Source organism: Pan troglodytes, chromosome 7 (genome assembly GCF_028858775.2).
Source record: "Pan troglodytes isolate AG18354 chromosome 7, NHGRI_mPanTro3-v2.0_pri, whole genome shotgun sequence".
Lineage (NCBI taxonomy): Eukaryota > Metazoa > Chordata > Mammalia > Primates > Hominidae > Pan > Pan troglodytes.
The window spans coordinates 88,727,530-88,748,091 of record NC_072405.2 but is presented as its reverse complement, the minus strand read 5'-3'; the positions used below and the strand labels follow the sequence as shown (position 1 = coordinate 88,748,091).

The window sequence follows — 20,562 nt, the reverse complement described above, 5'->3', positions numbered from 1 at the left end:
ATCCTTCATGAATGACTTTGTGCCCTCCCCTTGGTAATGATCGAGTTCTCACCCGGTTGGTTCACACGAGAGCTGGCTGTTTCAAAGAACCTGGTCCCTCTCTTGTTCCTTCTCTCACCATGTGATGCGCCTGCCTTCCCTTCACCTTCCGCTATGAGTGGAAGCTTCCTGCGACCCTCACAGAAGCAGATGCTGGTGCCATGCTTCTGTACAGCCTGCAGAACCATGAGCCAAATATAAACCTATTTTCTTTATAAATTACCCACTCTCAGTTATTGCTTTTTAATAATGCAAACAGATTAACACAGTTGCTTAATTCTTTTTTTTTTTTTTTTTTTTTTGAGCTGGGAGTCTCACTCTGTCGCCCAGGCTGGATTGTAGTGGTGCCGTCTCAGCTCACTGCAACCTCCACCTCCCGAGTTCCAGTGATTCTCCTGCCTCAGCCTCCCGGGTAGCTGGGATTATACGCATGTGCCACCACGTCTGGCTAATTTTTGTATTTTTAGTAGAGACGGGGTTTCACCATGTTGGTCAGGCTGGTCTCGAACTCCTAACCTCAGGCGATCTGCCCGCCTCAGCCTCCCAAAGTGCTGGGATTACAGGCGTGAGCCACTGCGCCCGGCCTTAATTCTTTATTATGTTTATCTGTTATCTACATTATTTCTCTTCCCATACATCTTTTCTTCTCTTTTAAATATGTTGTTGTCTGGGTCCCTGCTGCTAATACGTTCAATAGTAAATATCTTACTGTAACACTTGGTATGGCAACACTCTGAGCTCAGGAATGATGTAACAGTTAAATGTATGTGTGGACTTGACTGTGCCATGGGGTGCCCAGACATTTGGTCAAATATTTTGGGTGTGTCTGAGGCTGTTTTTGGATGAAATCAACATTTGAATTGGTAGACTGAGTAAAGCAGATTGACTTCTCCGAATGTGGATGGGCCTCATCCTATCATTGAAGGCCTGATTAGAACAAAATGGCTGGGAAAGAGGGAACCTCTCTCTGACTGTCTTCCAGCTGGGACATTGGTCTTCTCCTGCCTTTGGACCCAGGCTTGAACTAGAATCTAATGCCACAGTTTCTTCTGGGTCTCCAGCTTACTAACTGCAGGTCTTGGGACCTCTTACTTAGCCTCCATAATTGTGAGATATGAGAACCCTGACTGTACAAATGATCTAATAAACTTTGGCTAGCTAGGTGACTGGAAAGAGCTGACTTAGTAAGTAATTTCTGAGATGCCACCTGCTGAAAAGTCCTTTATCCAGCAGCCAGTATGAACCTGGTTTCAGGTAGGGTTTTTCAGTGAGGCAGATTCTAGTTTCTGTTCCGAAAACAATTGGTTTTTAGAGAGAAATGCTGAAGGTGCTGTTGCCTTTTTGCTTCTCTTTGCTTGTTCATAAGCAGCAGAGTACAATCTGTAAAGGGGAGTATGAATAGTGTTTCTGTTTTTGTTTAAGAGTAAGAAATTGCCAGAGAAAATAATTAGGGCTTGGATCAGCTTATTTAAAGCAATCATCTTCACACCAAGATATTACTTTGGTTTATTTCAGAGCTTGTTTCTGTGTGTCACTTTGCCCCCTTCTGCAATTTGTGCCCTTTGATTTTCAGTTCTTAAAATTTGGAGGCGAGATTTCCCCAGAGGATTATCTTTCTAAATCAAATCCTCTTTATCAAGAATCTAAATTTAAAATTGCGTGTTTTGATAAACATGCAGGTTAAATGTTTAGAACACTACTTAGAGAAGATGCTGGGGCCCATGCCTGCCTTCTTAGAAATCCACAGAAAGGAACTAGGGCTGCCAGTATTTGTTGTATCATTGGGCCATAATAGGTTTGTCATTTTGATAGGCTGTTTTCACCAATTATTTGCAAAGAAAAGAGACTTTAAGAATTAAATGTAGGCCTTAAACTTGTTCTACTTCTGCATTCAATAGATATCTGTTTCTGTTTCATTTTAAAAAGATGTTAGACCAGCTGGGCGCGCTGGCTCACGCCTGTAATCCCAGCACTTTGGGAGGCCGAGGTGGGTGGATCACTTGAGGTCAGGAGTTCAAGACCAGCCTGGCCAACATGGTAAAACCCCGTCTCTACTAAAAATACAAAAATTAGCTGGGCATGGTGTCACGCTCCTGTAGTCCCAGCTACTCAGGAGGCTGAGGCAGGAGAATCACTTGAACCTGGGAGGCGGAGGTTGCAGTGAGCCGAGATCACACCACTGCACTTCAGCCTGGGTGACAGAGTGAGACTTCATCTCAAAAAAAAAAAAAAAAGATGTTAGACCACCATCCAGTTTTGTGAACCTCCCTCACCTGTGGTGGAAAGTTCTTTGCAGATGGTAATACCCTCCCATCATTTGCAGCATCTCTAGCTTGGCCAGATATTCAAAACATTGTGTTTTTTTGTTTGTTTGTTTGTTTTTTCATAAATGCCAAGAATTTAGCTACAGTTGGTCAGGCGATTGTCTACTTTGCATTAATAATGGCATTTGATATTATAATAGGGCCGTTATTTCCTTTATTATGAGCTTAGCCTTTCCATTGGAACTGCTGGAATACCTTGGGAGATATTGTGGGTTTGATTCCAGACAGCCATAATTAAAGCAAATATAGCAATAAAGCGACTTACACACATTTTTTGGTTTCCCAGTGTATGTAAGAGTTATGTTTACACTATACTGTAGTCTTTTAAATGCACAATAGGCATTATGTCTAAAAAATTGTGTATATACCCTCGCCCCCAAAACAAAACAAAACAAAACAAAATTGTGCACTTACCTCAGTTTAAAAATACTTTATTGCCAAGAAATGCTAATGGTCAGTGAGTCTTCAGTGAGTCCTAATGTTTTTTGTTGCTGGAGGGTCTTGCCTCAATGAGAATGGCTGCTGACTGATCAGGGAGGTAGCTGCTGAAGGTTGAGCTGGCCGTGGCAATTGATGGGCTCTTCCTTTCACAAAAAAATTTCTCTGTAGCATACAATGCTGTTTGATAGCATTTTACCCACAGTAGAACTTGTTTCAAAACTGGAGTCAAAACTCTCAAACCCTGCTGCTGCTTTATCAACTAAGTTTATGTAATATTCTAAATTCTTTGTTGTTATTTCAACAGTGTTTACGGCATCTTCACCAGGAGTAGATTTCATCTTTGCTCATCTATAAGAAGCAACTCTTCATCCCTTCAAGTGTTATCATGAGATTGCAGCAATTCAATCACATATCCAGGCTCCACTTGTAATTCTGTAATAGTCCCCTTGCTATTTCTGCCACATCTGCAGTTATTTCCTCCACTGAAGTCTTAAGCCTCTCAGAGTAATCCATGAAGGCTGGAATCAACCTCTTCCAAACTCCTGTTATGCTATGTTTTAACCTCCTCCCATGAAACATGAACTTTCTTAATGGCATGTAGAATGGTGAATCCTTTCCAGAAGGTTTTTAATGTACTTTGCCCAGACCCACCTGAGCAATCTCTGGCAGATTGGCCACAGTAGCCTTACAAAATGGATTTCTTAAATACTAAGACTTAAAAATAGAAATTACTCATTGATCCATGGTATGCAGAATGTATGTTGTATTAGCAGGCATGAAAACAACATTCATCTCCTTGTACATCTCCATCGGAGCTCTTGATGACTAGGTGCATTGTAAATGAGCAGTAATATTTGGAAAAGAAATCTTTTTCTGAGCAGTAGCTCTCAACAGTGGGCTTAAAATATTCAGTAAACCATATTATAAACAGATGGGCTGTCATCTAGGTGTTGTTATTCCATTTCTAGAGCACAGGCAGAGTAGATTTATTTAGCATCATTCTTAAGGGCTTTAGGACTTTTGAAATGGTAATGAGCATTGGCTTCAACTTAAGGTCACTGGCTATATTAGCTCCTAAGAAGAGAGTCAGCTTGTCCATTGAAGCATTGAAGCCAGGCATTGACTTCTCCTCTCTAACTTTGCAAGTTCTAGAGGGCATTTTCTTCCAATAAAAGGCTGTTTCATTTACATAGACAATCTGTTGTTTAGTGTAGCTACCATTTTAGTTTGTTCTTGCATTGCTGTAAAGAGCTACCTGAGACTGGGTAATTTATAAAGAAAAGGTTTAATTGGCTCACAGTTTCACAGACCGTACAGGAAGTATGGCTGGGGAGGCCTCAGGAAACTTAGAATCATGGTGGAAGGCAAAGGGGAAGCAGGGACGTCTTAGATGGGTGGAACAGGAGGAAGAGAGCAAAGTGGGGAGGTGTTACACACTTTTAAACAATCAGATCTCTTGAGAACTCACTATTGTGAGAACAGCAAGGGAGAAATCTGCCCCTATGATCTAATCACCTCCCAGCAGGCCCCTCCTCCAACACTGGGGATTACAATTTGACATGAGATTTGGATGGGGACACAGATCTAAACCATATCAGCTACCTTCATAAATTATCTTAGCTAGGTCTTCTGGATAGTTTGCTGCAGCTTCCCTATCAGCACTTGCTGCTTCACCTTATACATGTATGTTATGGAGATGGCTTCTTTCCTTAATCCTCATGAACCAACCTCTGCTAGCTTCAGACTTCTTCTGCAGTTTCCTCACCTTTCTTAGCCTTCATAGAATTGAAGAGAGGTAGGACCTTGCCCTGGATTAGGCTTTGGCTTGAGGGAGTGTTGTAGCTGCTTTGAACTTCTATCCAGAGCATTCAAACTTTGTCCATATCAGCAATAAGGCTGTTTTTGCCCTCTTATCATTCATGTGTTCACTGGAGTAGCACTTGTAATTTCGAAGCTTCAAGAACTTTTTCTTTGCATTCAAAACCTGGCAGGTGCAGGCGGTCTGGTTTTTGGCCTATGGAGACTATTGACATGCCTTTCTCGCTAAGCTTAATCATTTCTAGCTTTTGCTTTAAAGTGAAAGATGTGCTACTGTTCCTGTCATTTGAACACCTAGAGGCCATTGTAGGGACATTAATTGGCCTAATTTCCATATTGTTGTGTCTCATCAAATAGGGAGGCCTGAGGAGAGGGAGAGAGATGAGAGAATGGCCAGTTTGTGGAACAGTCAGAACACAAACATTTATCGATTGAGTTTGCCATCCTGTATGGGTGTCGTTTGTGGCATCCCAAAACAATTACAATAGTAACATCAAAGGTCACTGATCACAGATGACCATAACAGATATAATAATAATGAAAAAGTTTGAAATAATGAGAGAATTAGCAAAATGTGATGCAGAGACACAAAGTGAGCATGTGCTGCTGGAATAATGGCACTAATAGATAGACTTTCTGGACACAGGGTTGCCATAAACCTTCAGTTTGTAAAAAACATACTGTGAAGTGCAATGAAGTGGAGTGCAGTAAAACAGGAGTATGCCTGTACATGTAAACATGCTTTCTTTGGTGCTACTTCAGATACTTAGGAAGCCTTGACCTTAGTCCAAGCAGATGAGTTTTGGTGCTTGAGTATTTTACCCCAGGCAGACTAGGAGAAGTTTGTGTGTTTGTGTGTGTGTTTAATTGATAGTCTTTATTTTGAGACAAGTTCTTGCTCTTGTCACTCAGGCTGGAGTACATTGGCACAATCACAGCTCACTGCAGCCTTGACCACCTGGGCTTAAACAATCTTCCCACTTCAGCCTCTTCAGCAGGTGGGACTGCAGGTGCACACCACCATGCCCAACTAATTTTTGTATTTTTCATAGAGATGGGTTTTTGTCATGTTACCCAGGCTGGCCTCAAATTCCTGAGCTCAAGCAGTATGCCTGCTTTGGTCTCCCGAAGTGTTGGGCTTAGAGGTGTGAGCCACTGTGCTTGGCCGATATGTATGTATGTATGTATGTATGTATGTATGTATGTATGTAGAGATGGAGTCTCACTCTGTTGCCAGGCTGGAGTGCAGTGTCGCGATCTCAGCTCACTGAAACCTCCGCCTCCTGGGTTCAAGTGATTCTCCTGCCTCAGCCTCCTGAGTAGCTGGGACTACGGGCGCATGCCGCTACACCCAGCTAATTTTTGTATTTTTAGTAGAGACAGACGGAGTTTCACCATGTTGGCCAGGATGGTCTTGATCTTTTGACCTCATGATCCTCCCACCTTGGCCTCCCAAAGTGCTTGGATTACAGGCATGAGCCACCGCACCCGGCCTAGTCTTTGTATTTTAGGGCAGTTTTGGGTTTACAGAAAATTGAACAAATAGTGCAGAGTTCCTTCACGCCCCTAGTTTCCCTTATTATTAACACCTTAAATTCATATGGTACATTTGTTACATTTGGTTAATGTTGAGTCATTATTATTAACTAAAGTCTGTAGTTTTTATTAGTGTTGTCCAGTTCAATGGATTTTGACAAATGCATAATATGTAGCCACCATTGCAGTATCATACAGAATACTTTCACTGCCCTAAAAATCACCAGCACCCCAACCTAGTCATTCCTGCTTGCCTCCCCCTCAGCCCTTGGTAACCATTGATCTTTTTACTGTCTCCATAATTTTGTCTTTTCCAGAATGTCACATAGTTGAGATCTTACAGTATTTTGGCTTTTCAGATTGGCTTTTGTCAGTAATATGCATTTAAAGTTTCTTAGTGTTTTTTCACAGCTTGCTAGTTCATTTCTTTTTAGTGCTGAATAATGTTCCACTGTCTGGATGTACCACAGTTTATTATCCATTCACCTACTGAATGACATCTTGGTGGTTTCTTGTTTTTGGTGATCATGAATAAAGCCACTATGACCATTCACTACAGGGTTTTGTGTGGTCATAAGTTTTCAGCTCATTTGGGTAAATACCTGGGAGTGCAATTGAAGGATCTGTGATATATTCTTGGTCCCAGCATCTCTCCTCCTGCTGACAATTACCCTCCTTATTGTGACAACCTAACCAGGCCTGCCTCTCCCAGGGCTTCCTCTTCTTCACTTAGAGCATTTTCTGAACAAGTCTGGACACAAAGGTCTTGCTTATATTTTCAGGAAAGAGTATTTAAAATACTTCTTAATCATGGTTCCAACTTATTTCAACTCTTATAATTAATTGATCATTTTTTTTAAAATTGTGGTAGAATATGTGTATATAAGATATAATTTGTGATTTTAACCATTTTTAAGTATACAATTCAGTTGTATTCATTATATTCACATCATTGTGTAACCATCGCCACTATCTGTTTCCAAAACTCTTACCTGGGGATATGATCATTTTAAAAGAGGAATTTGAAGAAATACATCTGAAGCTATATTTGGCAATATGTTTCCATCAGTAACTCCCAAAATCTCAGTGGCTATTGGCAACAATCTTTATGTCTCCCTCATGATATATATATATATATAATTTTCTTTTGTCTAGAACTTAGTCACATGGCCACATCTAACTGCAAAGGAGCCTGGGAGGTGTAGTCTAGCTACCTGCGTAAGAATAAGAACAAATTGGCTTGGCGATTTGTTAGCATTCCTGGCCATATTAAGTAAGATTATTAAATCATACACATTGTTAACTTGATCTTTCAGAGATGACATGACAGTAATTGTATGGTTTCATAGATCTGGCTGTGTTTCAGGAGAGCATTTTTCCATCCCATGCTCTCTTTCCATCTAAACGTTAATTATCTTATCCTTTTAACACTGAGAGAGCTTCCTGGAATAAATAAAATTATATGCCTATTTTGATAAATACCCGTTTGATAGCGATGTTTTATAAAACTCTGAGAAAAGTCAACAAGGAGCCTTCACAGTGATTAATACAGCAGTTATTATGGTCAGATGTTAAAAAAAATCTCATGTCTTCAGTCTTGTGCCAAAAGGCAAAGAAGTAGTTTTGAAGCTTTCCACACACTGATTTGGTTTCAAGATAATGGGCTACTATTGAGTTTACATGTAGCATTGGTCTTCTGCTATTGTCTTTATAAAGGAAAGTATGTGAAATTTGGAATTGGAAATGTCATTTCTTAACCAGAGTAGCAGGTTCAGATGGTGATGCTATCACTTTTGGCACAGGACTCTTGTTTCTTAATAAAATTTAATGAAAAATTGACAAGATTTGTGCAGTGTATATTTTTTTTAATGGTTGACCCACTGAATGCATCTAATTAGCTTATTACAGTTTAAAAGCAAGTTTAGCTGCCTAAATGTATGACTTGGTATTTTGATCTTGTTTGTTAGGTCTCAGCTTGCTGATGATAGAAGTTTGTGGTCCAATATTAATTTTAAATAAGTGCCTACTGTTCTCTAGAAACTCCCATTCCCTTAAGGAAAAGTGTTTCATATGAGCCTCTCATTGCCAGGAATAGCTGTGTAAGCATTGTGGAAGTTTTTTCCACATTAAAATGTAGTCCACCAGTTCATTTATTCCTTTTAGGGTTGTGACAGTCGCTTGTGTTTATGCACCCCTGTAGAGCTGCCTTTAAACTCACTCAGCAAATTGGAAACATTTAGCTTTGATGACACCTCTTTAATCTTCCAGTAATCTCACCATAGAGACCACTGTACTCTCAAATACATTGTTAATACTTTTAGTAAGAATGGCCTGCTTTCATTCTCTTATTACTGAGCCATTATTCTGGACTCTGTTTATTATTATTATTATTATTCCAGACTCGAAATAATTATCCCATTGAAAAGACCAAGCATGTGCACACCCTGTTGTGACACAGCTGGTTTTGTCCTATCTGAACTTGTCTGCTTTGTGAACTGTTAGGGTCTCAGAAAAACAAAAAGCAAAATCTTTTATTTTTAACATTTAATTTTTTATAGTTTTTATATTTTTTAATTGAGACAAAATATATGTATATAATTTACCATCTGTACCATTTGAAATGTACACTTGCTTGATAATAAATATATTCTTTATTCCCCCTTCCACCTTTATTCCATCCTTTATTCCTACCCCCACCCCTGCTCAACTCCTCCTCTTCCCAGCCTCTGGCAGTAATTTAGTTTAAAGTTTGAGTGACAATCTCACCTCTTATAATTATGTGATCATTTGTTTTTTTAAAAAAATTGTGGTAGAATGTGTATAACACGGAATTTGTGATTTTACTCTCTTCACGAGATCTACATTTTTTAGCTCCACTTGAGTGAGAACATGTGACAGTTGTCTTTCTGTTCCTAGCTTATTTCACTTAACATAATGACCTCTAGTTCCACCCATGTTGCTGCAAATGACAAGATTCATTTTTTTATGGCCAAGTAGTAATAAATTGTGTATATATACCACAATTTTCTTTATTCAACTATTAATGAATATAGGTTGATTCCATATCGTTGCTATTGTGAATAGTGCTTCAATAAACATGCATGTGCAAATATCCTTGACATCTGATTTATTTACATTTGGGCAAATACCCAGTAGTAGGATTGCTGGATCTATTAATATGTTAATTCTGTTTTTAATTGTTTTGAGAAATCTCCATACTGTTTTTCACAGTGGCTGTGCTGGGAAGATGTGTCAGTGGGTGGGGGGAGGATAAAACAAGGTTAGTTAATGGTTACAAACATACCTTCGAAGGAGTAAGTTCTAATGTTCGATAGCAGTGTAGGATGACCATAGTTAACAACAGTGTATTGTATATTTCAAAATAGCTGGAAAAGAGGACTTAGAATAATGCCAACACACAGAAATGACGAATACTTGAGGTGATAGATGCCCCAAACCCCTAATTTGATCATTACACAGTGTAAGCATGTGATAGAGTATCATATTTGTGCCCCCATATACATGTACACATATTTGTATCAATAAGAAATATATACAAAAAGCCAAACCTTTTTAGCTATAAAATCTGTCTCTTATGTTCAAATGTATATAGTTAGAAAGTGCTTGAGTCCTGTAACGTCAGTATTCAGAGTTTACTCAAGCTTTCATCCTCAGGCAAACTTAGCAGCTGTTATCTAAAGCCAGACTTGCAGCATCAGAAATCACCTGGAGCTTGTCCAGAAAGCAAGAGTCTTGGGCTCCACCCCAGACTTTCTAACTCAGAATCTGTAGTTCCACAGGCTCCCCTGGTGGCTCTGGTATGTAATAAAGTTATTTGAGAAGCACTGGCTGGAGATCTTTTACCTGAGCCTGTAATCATGGAATCACCCATCAGTATGTGGAGTGACCATAACATTTCAACTCAAACTCTATTTCTAAAATGAAAAAATCTGTCTATTGTATCTAATTAAGTATATGACAAATATCAAGCTCTCTTTCCACTATTTTCTGGTGTTCTCATGATCTGACAATGACAGTGGCAGGAACATGTACTGAGATGACCGAAGTGAAAATAGTAACGCTCTTTTGTGTATTTTTTTTTTTTTTTTTTGAGATGGAGTCTCTGTCGCCCAGGCTGGAGCGCAGTGGCGCGATCTCGGCTCACTGCAAGCTCCGCCTCTTGGGTTCACGCCATTCTCCTGCCTCAGCCTCCCAAGTAGCTGGGACTACAGGTGCCCGCCACCACGCCCAGCTAATTTTTTTGTAATTTTAGTAGAGACGGGGTTTCACCGTGTTAGCCAAGATGGTCTTGATCTCCTGACCTTGTGATGCCCGCCTCAGCCTCCCAAAGTGCTGGGATTACAGGTGTGAGCCACTGCGCCCAGCCTCTTTTGTGTATTTTAGAATCCAGTCTGTGACTCCTTGTGATAGAGAATTCAGGCATTCTTGAGACTTCTCAACAGATTCTGACTTTCCCAGGTACAGGCTTATCCAGACGACATGTTTGGAGATAGGTTGAGAGAGGGAATGACATCTTATCCTTATTATATGTCACTCTTGCTCTTCAGTATTTGAAGGAAACACTGTGTGAAGAACAAAAACGTTCTGTCCTGGCTTCTGACATTAACTCAATTTTAGTTATTTTGAGAGGGCAGAAGAATATTCTAAGTAGACTGTTAGGGGTTCCTAACAAGTGAGAATTTCTTTGCAAGTCAGTGGGCCAAATAAACGATTTCTTTAAAAATACAAATCCATTTTATCACTTAAGAGTATTTACATTTAGTTCCAAATAATTTGTATATGCCTGCTAGGTTATGCCTTTTTATTCTAGAGAAGAGGCTCCAAAGAGGATAGTTTTTTTTTTTTTCTTTCTTATAATACTGTGCTATAATAGTCTTTTTTCCCCCATTGGGATGGAAAATAAAGGAGAAAAGAAGTGGCATTCCCATAGGGAATATTTCCTAAATTTCTAATGCAAAGTTTCTAATCTGAAAACTGCCACATATTTTTAAAAGAATGCCAACATGATTTAATCTAGTTTTATTCAGTTTAGGAACTGAAGTGCCCCTGGGTGAGGGGACAGCATCCCTGAGCCTTCCTTTGCCCCTGGTCTGCCCCGCCCCTCCCCATCCCCACTGTGCTTCCTCTTCTGCATTGTCTTCTTTGCTCTTAAACACACACATTTGAAAACTTTATTTATTTGTTTTTTAAAGAGATGGCACCATCATAGCTCACTCTAGCCTTGAACTCCTGGGCTGAAGTGATCCCTTCTGACCCAGCCTCCTGAGTAACTGGGACTACAGGTGTGCACCACTGTGCCTGGCTAATTTTTATTTTTTATTTTTTTTGTAGAGCCAGGGCCTCGCTTTGTTGCCCAGGCTGGCCTTGAACTCCAGGCCTCAAGCTATCCTCCTGCCTCAGCCTCCCAGAGTTCTGGGATTATAGGTGTGAACCACCATGCCTGGCCTAAAATACTTTTTAAAACTTCTTTTCATTCGCTTCTTCCCTTTCCTTTCCTCCACTGCCTACCACTTCTGCTTATCTGACATCTACCATCACTCTCACTAAAACTTCAGTGCGAGATCACCAGACCCCAAGTCCTGTGGCTTCTTCTTGTGTCTCTTTAGCATTTGATCTTATCCACTTTCTCTCCTCCCTTGATTCCTGTGACATTGGTCACTCAAGGTTTTCGTCCAGATGTTTTGCTTCTTGAGAGCAATGGAATTGGAATCCAAGTTTTACCACTTTCTAGCTCTGTGCCTAGGGCAAGACACTTAACTTTGATGTGCCTCAGTTTTGTTGTAAGATAAGGGTAGGGAAAAACTTACCCCATAAAATTGATGCAAAGTGCATAGAAGAATGTCTGGCACATAGTAAGGGTTCCTTAAGGATAAGTCATAATTATTGTCATCATTAAAGGTCATTTCTTGCCCTTTTTAGGCTCTTTGGCCTGCATGCTGATTGTAGGTGTTCACTAATTTTTCCACTCCTTTTCATAGGGCCTCTCTTCTCTTCAAATTTTTTTTTGACGATCTCTGGGTTTCCCACATTTTATATCTTAGCCCCTAACTTTTTCCCTGAGGATAGGAGTTTAATTTCTAACCTCAGGCTGGCCATTTACTCCAGAAGTCTTGTGAGCTCTATTAACCAAATCTGCCAAAATGCAGCTCATTCTCTTATCACCTAAAGTCTCTTCTCTCTGTTCTTCAGTCCTGCCTCTCTTTTGCCACCATCTTCATTAATGCTGTCACTGTCCTTTACAACTCCTGCTGGGGTATCACACGTTGGCTTCTCATTGCCCGTCACCCAAGTCCTCCAGTTGATCTCCAGCATCTGCTGATTGTCTGTTCATGGTGTCATGCAGTGTGTCTTTGCTTTGCTGTTCCTGCTTCTGTTCCATGCAGGGCACATGCCTTTTGTATTAGTTGGTTTGGGCCGCAATAACAATACCATAGAATAGGTGGTTTGAACAATGGAAATTTATATTCTCACGATTCTGGAGGCTGAAAGTCCAAGATCAAGGTGCTGGTGGCAGGGTAGATAGGTTTCTGGCATGGGCTTGCTTCCTGGTTGGCAGAGAGCTGCCAGGCGCAGTGGTTCACGCCTGTAATCCCAGCACTTTGGGAGGCCGAGGCGGGCGGATCACGAGGTCAGGAGATCGAGACCATCCTGGCTAACGCAGTGAAACCCCGTCTCTACTAAAAATACAAAAAATTAGCTATGTCCTCCTTGGCCTTTTTTCTGTGAAAAAGGCCTTTTGCGTGAGCATCCCTGGTGTCTCTTCTTACTAGGACAGCAGTCCTATTGGATTAGGGCCTCACCCTATGACCCTGTTTAATCTTAATTACCTCCTAAAGACCCCATTTCCAAATACAGCCATATTGGGAGTTAGGGCTTCAACACATGAAGCTGGGGAGACACAATTCAGTCCAGAACACCCTTGGCGCTGTTGCTGGGTAGCTGTCCTGACTTCCCTCTCCCCTCGGCAGTCCAGCTTCAGACAGGGGTGAGAATGATCTTTCTGACACGTGGCTTTGGCTTCCCATTCCTAATTACTCGACTTGGCTCCCCACGGCCTAGATGCAGCGAGAGGAAAATGACCACTGTAGGGTGGCTTCCTTCATTTCTCAGTTCCTTACGCTCACTCCTCTGGAAATTGGAGATAACATGACTAACCTCGTGTTATTGAAGGATTAAATAAATTCTAATGAAGAATTGTTGCTTTAATCTGACGAAAACCAAATTCCTACTCTCCAGCCTCCATTCGAGTTCTTCCATCACCTTGTTACTCCAAGTGTGATCCCATGCGGTTCCAGGGCCAGCAGCCTCCCATCACCAGGATGCAGACTCTGCATCACAGCAAGATCCCCAGGGCCATTAGATGTGAGGGACTGGCTTATCCTTACTGCCTGGCTCTAGGCTACAGCCACAGGATGGAGAGGACAGGGACTTGGAGGCACGTACCAGGCTTCAAACTGCAGCTCCTTTACTTGCTAGCTCTGTGCCCAAAGACAGGTTTACAGGAACTGTCTTTGTCTTGTTTCCCCTCTGAAAAATAGGGAGAGGCAGAGGTTTACCTCACAGAGGTTTTGAGGATTAGCTGAACAATTTTGTAAATAAGAGAGCATCTACCCTTGTGATTTTAAATTGAATTTCATACTTAAAATCAAGTACTTTTTATTTGGAGTCAAGGTTTGTTTATTGTGGCACAGTGTCAGGGAATGAAGAGGTGTGGGGTGTGGGGTGTTCATTAACCTCTCAGCCTCTCTGCCCTCTCACCCTGTGCGACAGGGTCCCCACCGGTCTCCCTCTGGGAAGATGTGACCAGCATGGGATATGATGGGGAGACTTCTTTTCTGTAGAAGGTAAACCAACTGCTGCTTCGGTGGAAGGTGGAGAGAGCCCTTCCAGCTCTCAGAAGGGGCCGGGAGCCGGGATGTGCCTGTGTGTCTGTGGCTGGAGCCCAGTCCCATTAGGCCCTGCCCCCGTGATTGCTGTGCGAGGTGGTTGCCACACCCTTTCTCCACAGCGCCCTCAGGGCTGCTGAATCTAAGGCAGAGGAGTTCTTGTTTTTTGTTTGTTTGTTTTTTAGCCCTTTTCAAATTTACAGAAGGATTGCAAGAATAAGAATAGTGTAAAGAATACCTGCTCCTGTGTTACTTTGCTGAAGATAACGGCTTCCAGCTCCATCCATGTCCCTGCAAAGGACATGCTCTTGTTCCTTTTTATGGCTGCATAGTATTCCATGGTGTATATGTGCCAACAACACAGGTGTGGGGGAGGGAGAGCATAAGGAAGAATAGCTAATGAATGCTGGGCTTAAGACCTAGGTGATAGGTTGATTTGTGCAGCAAACCACTATGGCACACACTTACTTATGTTACAAACCTGCACATCCTGCACATGTACCCTGGAACTTAAAAGTTGATGGGGGGGGAAAAAAAGGACACCTGCATTCTCTACTCAGAGTCACTGTTAACGTTTAGCCCCATCCGGTTGACCAGTCTCTCTGTGTGTGGATGTCTGTATACATGCATACTCTTATTTTCTGAGCAATTTGAGAGGAAGTTGCATACATCATGGCGTCTGCCCCTAAATACTTCAGTATGTATTGCCATTGCCTAAGAAAGGCAATATTCTCAGTACAGTTGTCAACGTCAGTAAATTTGATTTTTTTTTTTTTTTTATTGAGACAGAGTCTCACTCTTGTTGCCCAGGCTGGGATGCAGTGGCACGATCTCAGCTCACTGCAATCTCCGCTTCCCGGGTTCAAGCAATTCTTGTGCCTCAGTCTTCTGAGTAACTGGGACTGCAGGCACATGCCCCCCCAACCAGCTAATTTTTGTATTTTTAGTAGAGACGGGGTTTCACCATATTGGCCAGGCTGGTCTCGAACTCTTGATGTCAGGTGATCTGCCTGCCTTGGTCTCCCAAAGTGCCAGGATTACAGGTGTGAGCCACCGAGCCCAGCCAGTAAATTTGAAATTGATACAAGACTTTTATCTAATCTGAGGTCATACTCCAGTTTTTTCAATGGACCTAGTAATGCCAGTCTCCTTTAATGTGGATTTTCACCGTCTTTGTCCTTTATGACATTGATGTTTTTGAAGAATGCAGCCCCTCCTCTTTTAAAAACTAGAAGCTTCCGGTCGGGCTCGGTGGCTCACACCTGTAATCCCAGCACCTTGGGGGACCGAGGCGGGTGGATCACGAGGTCAGGAGATCGAGACCATCCTAGCCAATATGGTGAAACTCCATCTCTACTAAAAATACAAAAATTAGCTGGGCGTGGTGGTGTGCGCTTGTAGTCCCAGCTACTCAGGAGACTGAGGTTAGGAGAATCACTTAAACCAGGGAGGCGGAGGTTGTGGTGAGTCAAGATCACGACACTGCACTCCAGCCTGGCAACAGAGTGAGAGTCCGTCTCAAAAAAAAAAAAAAAAAAAAAGCAAAAAAACCCGAAGCAACAACAAAACCCCAACAAAAACTTGTTTTGGATTTGTCTGATGTTTCCTCATGATTCGATTCAGGTTCTGCATTCCAAGCCTGAACACTATGTAGGTATTCAGAGCGGTCCATCTGCCTCTCACTGGGGTATGGCCATCTCTATCCTTCAATCAGGGTGGGGCTTTTCTCCATTATACTGTTACTACACTTAATCTCAGCCAAAAGGCCAAGAAGTGATCTCCACTCTATGTTTTTCCTTCTGGCAGCTAGTTAATCTGTGGAGAGGCACTTTAAACATCATTTAAATATCATCTTCTTCCTCAAAATTTCTCCCAAGCTTTAGCATCCAGCGATGATTTTTGTCTGAATCTTTACAAGGACGGTCAGGGTGGCATTCTTCTGTAGTTCTTCCTTCTCTCTATTTATTACTTTCTTGGACTCTTGGATTCCTGTTTTTTTTCAGTGGTTTATAATCCATGACTGTCCCTAATTTTTTTGGCGGCCTGATTGTCCCATATTGGCTAGTTTGAGCCCCTTCCAGCCAGCTGCTGTATCACCATGACACGTCTGCATTCCCCAAGTATCTGCGGCCTGCCTCTCCTGGTGGACAGCCACATTGTCTCCCTTTGACGTGCCCTCCAAGTAAATATTGTGTTTCATAGCTTTTAAATCAGACTGTCCTTTATATGTCTTTCAAGTTTGTGGAGAATTTACACTGACATATTTGAGTGATGAGTTAACAGGCAGACAGAAACTTAATTTTCTTTATAGTCATTTGTACCTCCTACCATTTCCGTTTGCAATGACATGAGTCATCTCCGGTTATTACCCTGCAGTACGTACGCACTTTACTGGCTGCACCGAGTTGACTTCTGAACTGCCCTTGGGCTCCCTCTGCTGGCATAGCAGTGCGTGAGCACTTTTCTGGGGTCATGGAATGGATTTCTCTTTCTGCCCATTTTCTTTCTTTTAGTTTGTGGTTTTCTCTCTCATAAATTACTACACAAACATGGACCATACAATAAACCTGCTTTCAAACCTGATTTGTTTGCTAACTGTATCAGTATCTTTCCATATAAAGTTCATAAATATTTTTATATAATTATGTCAGTGTTTCCATATTTTTCTATTACGTGAATGTTCTTTTTAGCATTTAAATAATCCATTTTTAGTAGGCATTTGTATTGCTTTTTTCCATTTCAGGTAGCATCTAAAGTGAATGTCCCTTGCATGTATACTATTCATGTGTGACTTAATAAGTAGAGCTTGCTAAATGGGTAGGAACTTACAGGAAAAGGGGAAACTCTAGTTTGAGAAAATTGTCTGGGCTAAGTTTAGGACGTGTTCAACAAACAGGAAAGTCAAGTTTGGCTAAAACATGGTTGAGTAATAGTGGGAAATATGGTCAGAAAGTAGGTATGTTAGGACTCTTTCTACTGAAATGATGAAATTCAACTCCAGCCACAAGTGGAGCAGAACAAAATTGTGTTTGTTTAATAACTGGGAAGCCCAGGGTAGCTGGAGGCAGGGGCTTAGATGCTGCTGCCCCATCCCTTACCTGTCTGTTTCTGTTTCTCCTTCTGTCCCTTCCCAGTCTCAGCACTGAGTCTCCTGCCCATTGGCCTGATGAGGGAAGAAGCTGCCAGCCCCACCCAACAGCTCAGGTTACAGAGAGAGTCACTTTCTTCCATTACTCACAGAGTAAACATCACGGAAGGCCACTGATTGATTGACACTGTCTGGGTCAGATGTCTATCCTTAGGCCAGTCCCTGTGAACAAGGGGATGGGGTGTCTGTGTGGACCAGATCTGAAGCACAGGCCCATGCCTGGGGCCAGGGGGTGGGAACTATGGACCTCTCTCCCCACTGAGAACCCCAGGGAGCAGGTGAGGTGAAATTCCTCTAGGGGAAGAGGGGCAAAATTGACAAGATAGCAGATGTCTACCATACTGCTGTGGGGCCTGGTCCCTCCCAGAAGGAAAAACATAGTAACAATAGAGTGGGCCTCACCCTCCACCTGGGTCTCAAGTAGGGTGTGGATGAGGACAATGGAAATGAAGGAAAGGTTAGAAGGCCTGTGGTACCGGTTGGTAGATAGCTCTTGGTGCTTTCTCCATATGGAGTGAGAGTGCTTGGATGTGATTCCTTCAAAGTCAGGTCTAGGAGACTCAGGATGCCTAATCTAGAGGTAAGAACATTGTGAGGAAAGCCAGTGAATTCAGTCTTGTGCATGCTGACTTTGAAGTACTTTTGGAAGAGCCAAGTGGAATTATCCACAGGACAGGACCAAATCTTACCTGGTTCTTCCCCAGGCCGACTAGTCCACAGCAGGAAATAAAAAGAGTTTCCGCGATACCAAGGTGTACTAGTCCATTCTCACACTGCTATGGGGAAATACCTGAGACTGGGTAATTTATAAAGGGAAAAGGTTTAATTGACTCACAGTTCTAGATGGCTGGGGAGGCTTCAGGAAACTTACAATCATGGCAGAAGGCACCACTTCACAGGGTGGCGGGAGAGAGAATGAGTGCCCAGCGAAGGGAGAAGCTCCTTATAAAACCATCTGTTCTCCTTATAAAGATCTCTTAATAAAACCGTCAGAGAACTATCTCATTCACTATCAGGAGAAGAGCATGGGGGAACTGCCCCCGTGATTCAGTTTACTCCACCTGGTCCCGCCCTTGACATGTGGGTGTTATTACAATTTAAGGTGAGATTTGGGTGGGGACACAGAGCCAAACCATATCACAAGGCTTTCTCCTCCTTGCTGGGATTGTACCCGTAGCCTCTTTCTGAGTCCACTCTCTTTTAGCCTCTTTATGCCTGCAGTGCATCCTTATACCATTTCTAGAGTCATCTTTATAAAACTTATACTCTCTGTATGACTCATAAATCCTCAGGTTTTTTTTGCACAGTATATTAAGTATAAAATATGTTAAAGTCTTTAATGGTCTGCCCCCAAGCTACATTTCCATTTTGTATGTCTTTCAGTTCCCTTCTACTTTGTATTTGGCTGTTGAGTTAACTGAATTTTTGCCATTCCATTAACCCATCCCATGCTTTTCCCACTTCTAGATTTCACTTTTTTTGTAGGCTAGAATGTCTTGACTGGGATCTGACTGGAGATAATGAGAACAAAAACTGGTTCAAAGAGCCAGGATGTTGTATAAAAGTCCTAAGATTGTATCTAAGCAGGTAAAATAAAAATTTTAGGCAATTACTTACATTTGAAATGCTCACATTTATTAATAAGGCATATAACATCTACATGAGCCATCATTTGCTTTTTTAATTCCACATTGATTAGGAGCCAAACCTTCAGGGCAGGTATCCGGTAGAGCGCCCTGGAGAGGCCCTAGACAGGCACAGGCACCTGGCAGGGGGCTCTTCACATGCTGTGTGCTGCTGCTGGGAGAAGAGGGGGCCAGAGACTAGGGGGCTTCTAAGAAGAGGTGGCATTTCTGCCTCAGTGTTGAAGGATGAATAACTTTGACAGACTGGAAAAAGGTGACATTTCAGGTAGAGCGTGTCGCATGGATGTAAATACCAAAGGTCAAGGACATGGGCTTGAGAGATGGTGAGAAGGATGGAGGTGACTGTGGCTTGCATTCTAACCGTATCACTATTAATTACCTTCTAATGCCTTTGGCTTTAGGTGGTGGAACAAGTAAAGTAATGGAGAAATACTTTTTCTACCAATATTTAGTGACCAAATGCAGAGTTACGGAGAGGGCCAGGGACCTCATGAACCATACTCTTTCTAGTCTAGGGACATAACTCCAATGCCTTTCCTGTCCTAGTAAGAGGCCATGGATTTCAAGAAGCCAGACAATCCATTCTTTCAGATAATGATAAAAAAGAAACCATTTATTTTATTTCTAAGTATAGAATGAAACATTTATAGTTGCCCAAATTTTGGTACTTTTTAGGAGAAAAATACAGATTTTTTTGTTGTTAAAAATAAACTTAAAAAAAAAAAAAAAAGACTTACCATAGTCTGGGCACGGTGGCTCACACCTGTAATCCGAGAACTTTGGGAGGCCGAGGCAGGCGGATCACCTGAGGTCAGGAGTTTGAGACCAGCCTGGCCAACATGGCGAAACCCCATCTCTACTAAAAATACAAAAATTAGCCGGGCATAGTGGGTGGTGGGTGCCTGTAATCCCAGCTACTTGGGAGGCTGAGGCAGAGAATCACTTGAACCCAGAAGGTGGAGGTTGCAGTGAGCTGAGATTGTGCCATTGTACTCCAGCCTGGTCACAAGAGCGAAGCTCTGTATCGAAAACAAAACAAAAAAAGACCTACTGTAAATAGAGTACAACATGAGACTAACAAAAATAACAAATAAAATCATCCAGCATATATTCTGTATGTAAAAAAAAAATCACAAGATGAATACAGACCATCTTGGTGCATATGTATTTTATATGCTAGACACATACTGATGTTTTTAATGCTTAAAATATATTAGGTTTCATACTTGCTTCCAATCCAAGGAAAGTATATCTGAGCTCTTTTTTTAGATTTGAAAACCGCCTTTTAGATTAGATTAGAACACTGCCTTTTTTTTGTTATGCAGTAACAGATCATTGCCCACCTGAAGGCGAGTCACCTTTATTTTTACCTCCTTAGTAGAACCAGCAGGAGCTGCAATTGCTGTTGCTTGAGCCAAGGCCACAGTCAGCATAGAAAGGTTCTGCTAAGAGACTGTGTTAAAGGAAATAAATTTGGTGACTTAGTTTTGTTTTACAAGCTAGCTGTGGCCCAGTCCTTCTGCAGGGTGGGTACGCAGGTTTATTGCAGCTCTGCAGAGCCATGGCCTTAGACAAACAAAGAAGGTGTGGGAATACCTGGGAGCTTTCCATTCAAAGTAGATTCTTCTCCTTTGAGTGCATGTAACTGAAGCACCAGCTTTCTAAAAAAAAAAAAAAAGAGAGAGAGAAAAGAAAAGTCAGTC

The 20,562-nt window shown here is 41.8% G+C and overlaps 1 protein-coding gene across 3 annotated transcripts in view; it reads left to right on the top strand.

The window, feature by feature from the left end:
* TPD52 (tumor protein D52) overlaps positions 1-20,562 on the top strand; it is a 289,903-nt gene that overhangs the window by 69,445 nt on the left and 199,896 nt on the right. The gene's annotated exons all lie outside the window — the stretch shown is intronic.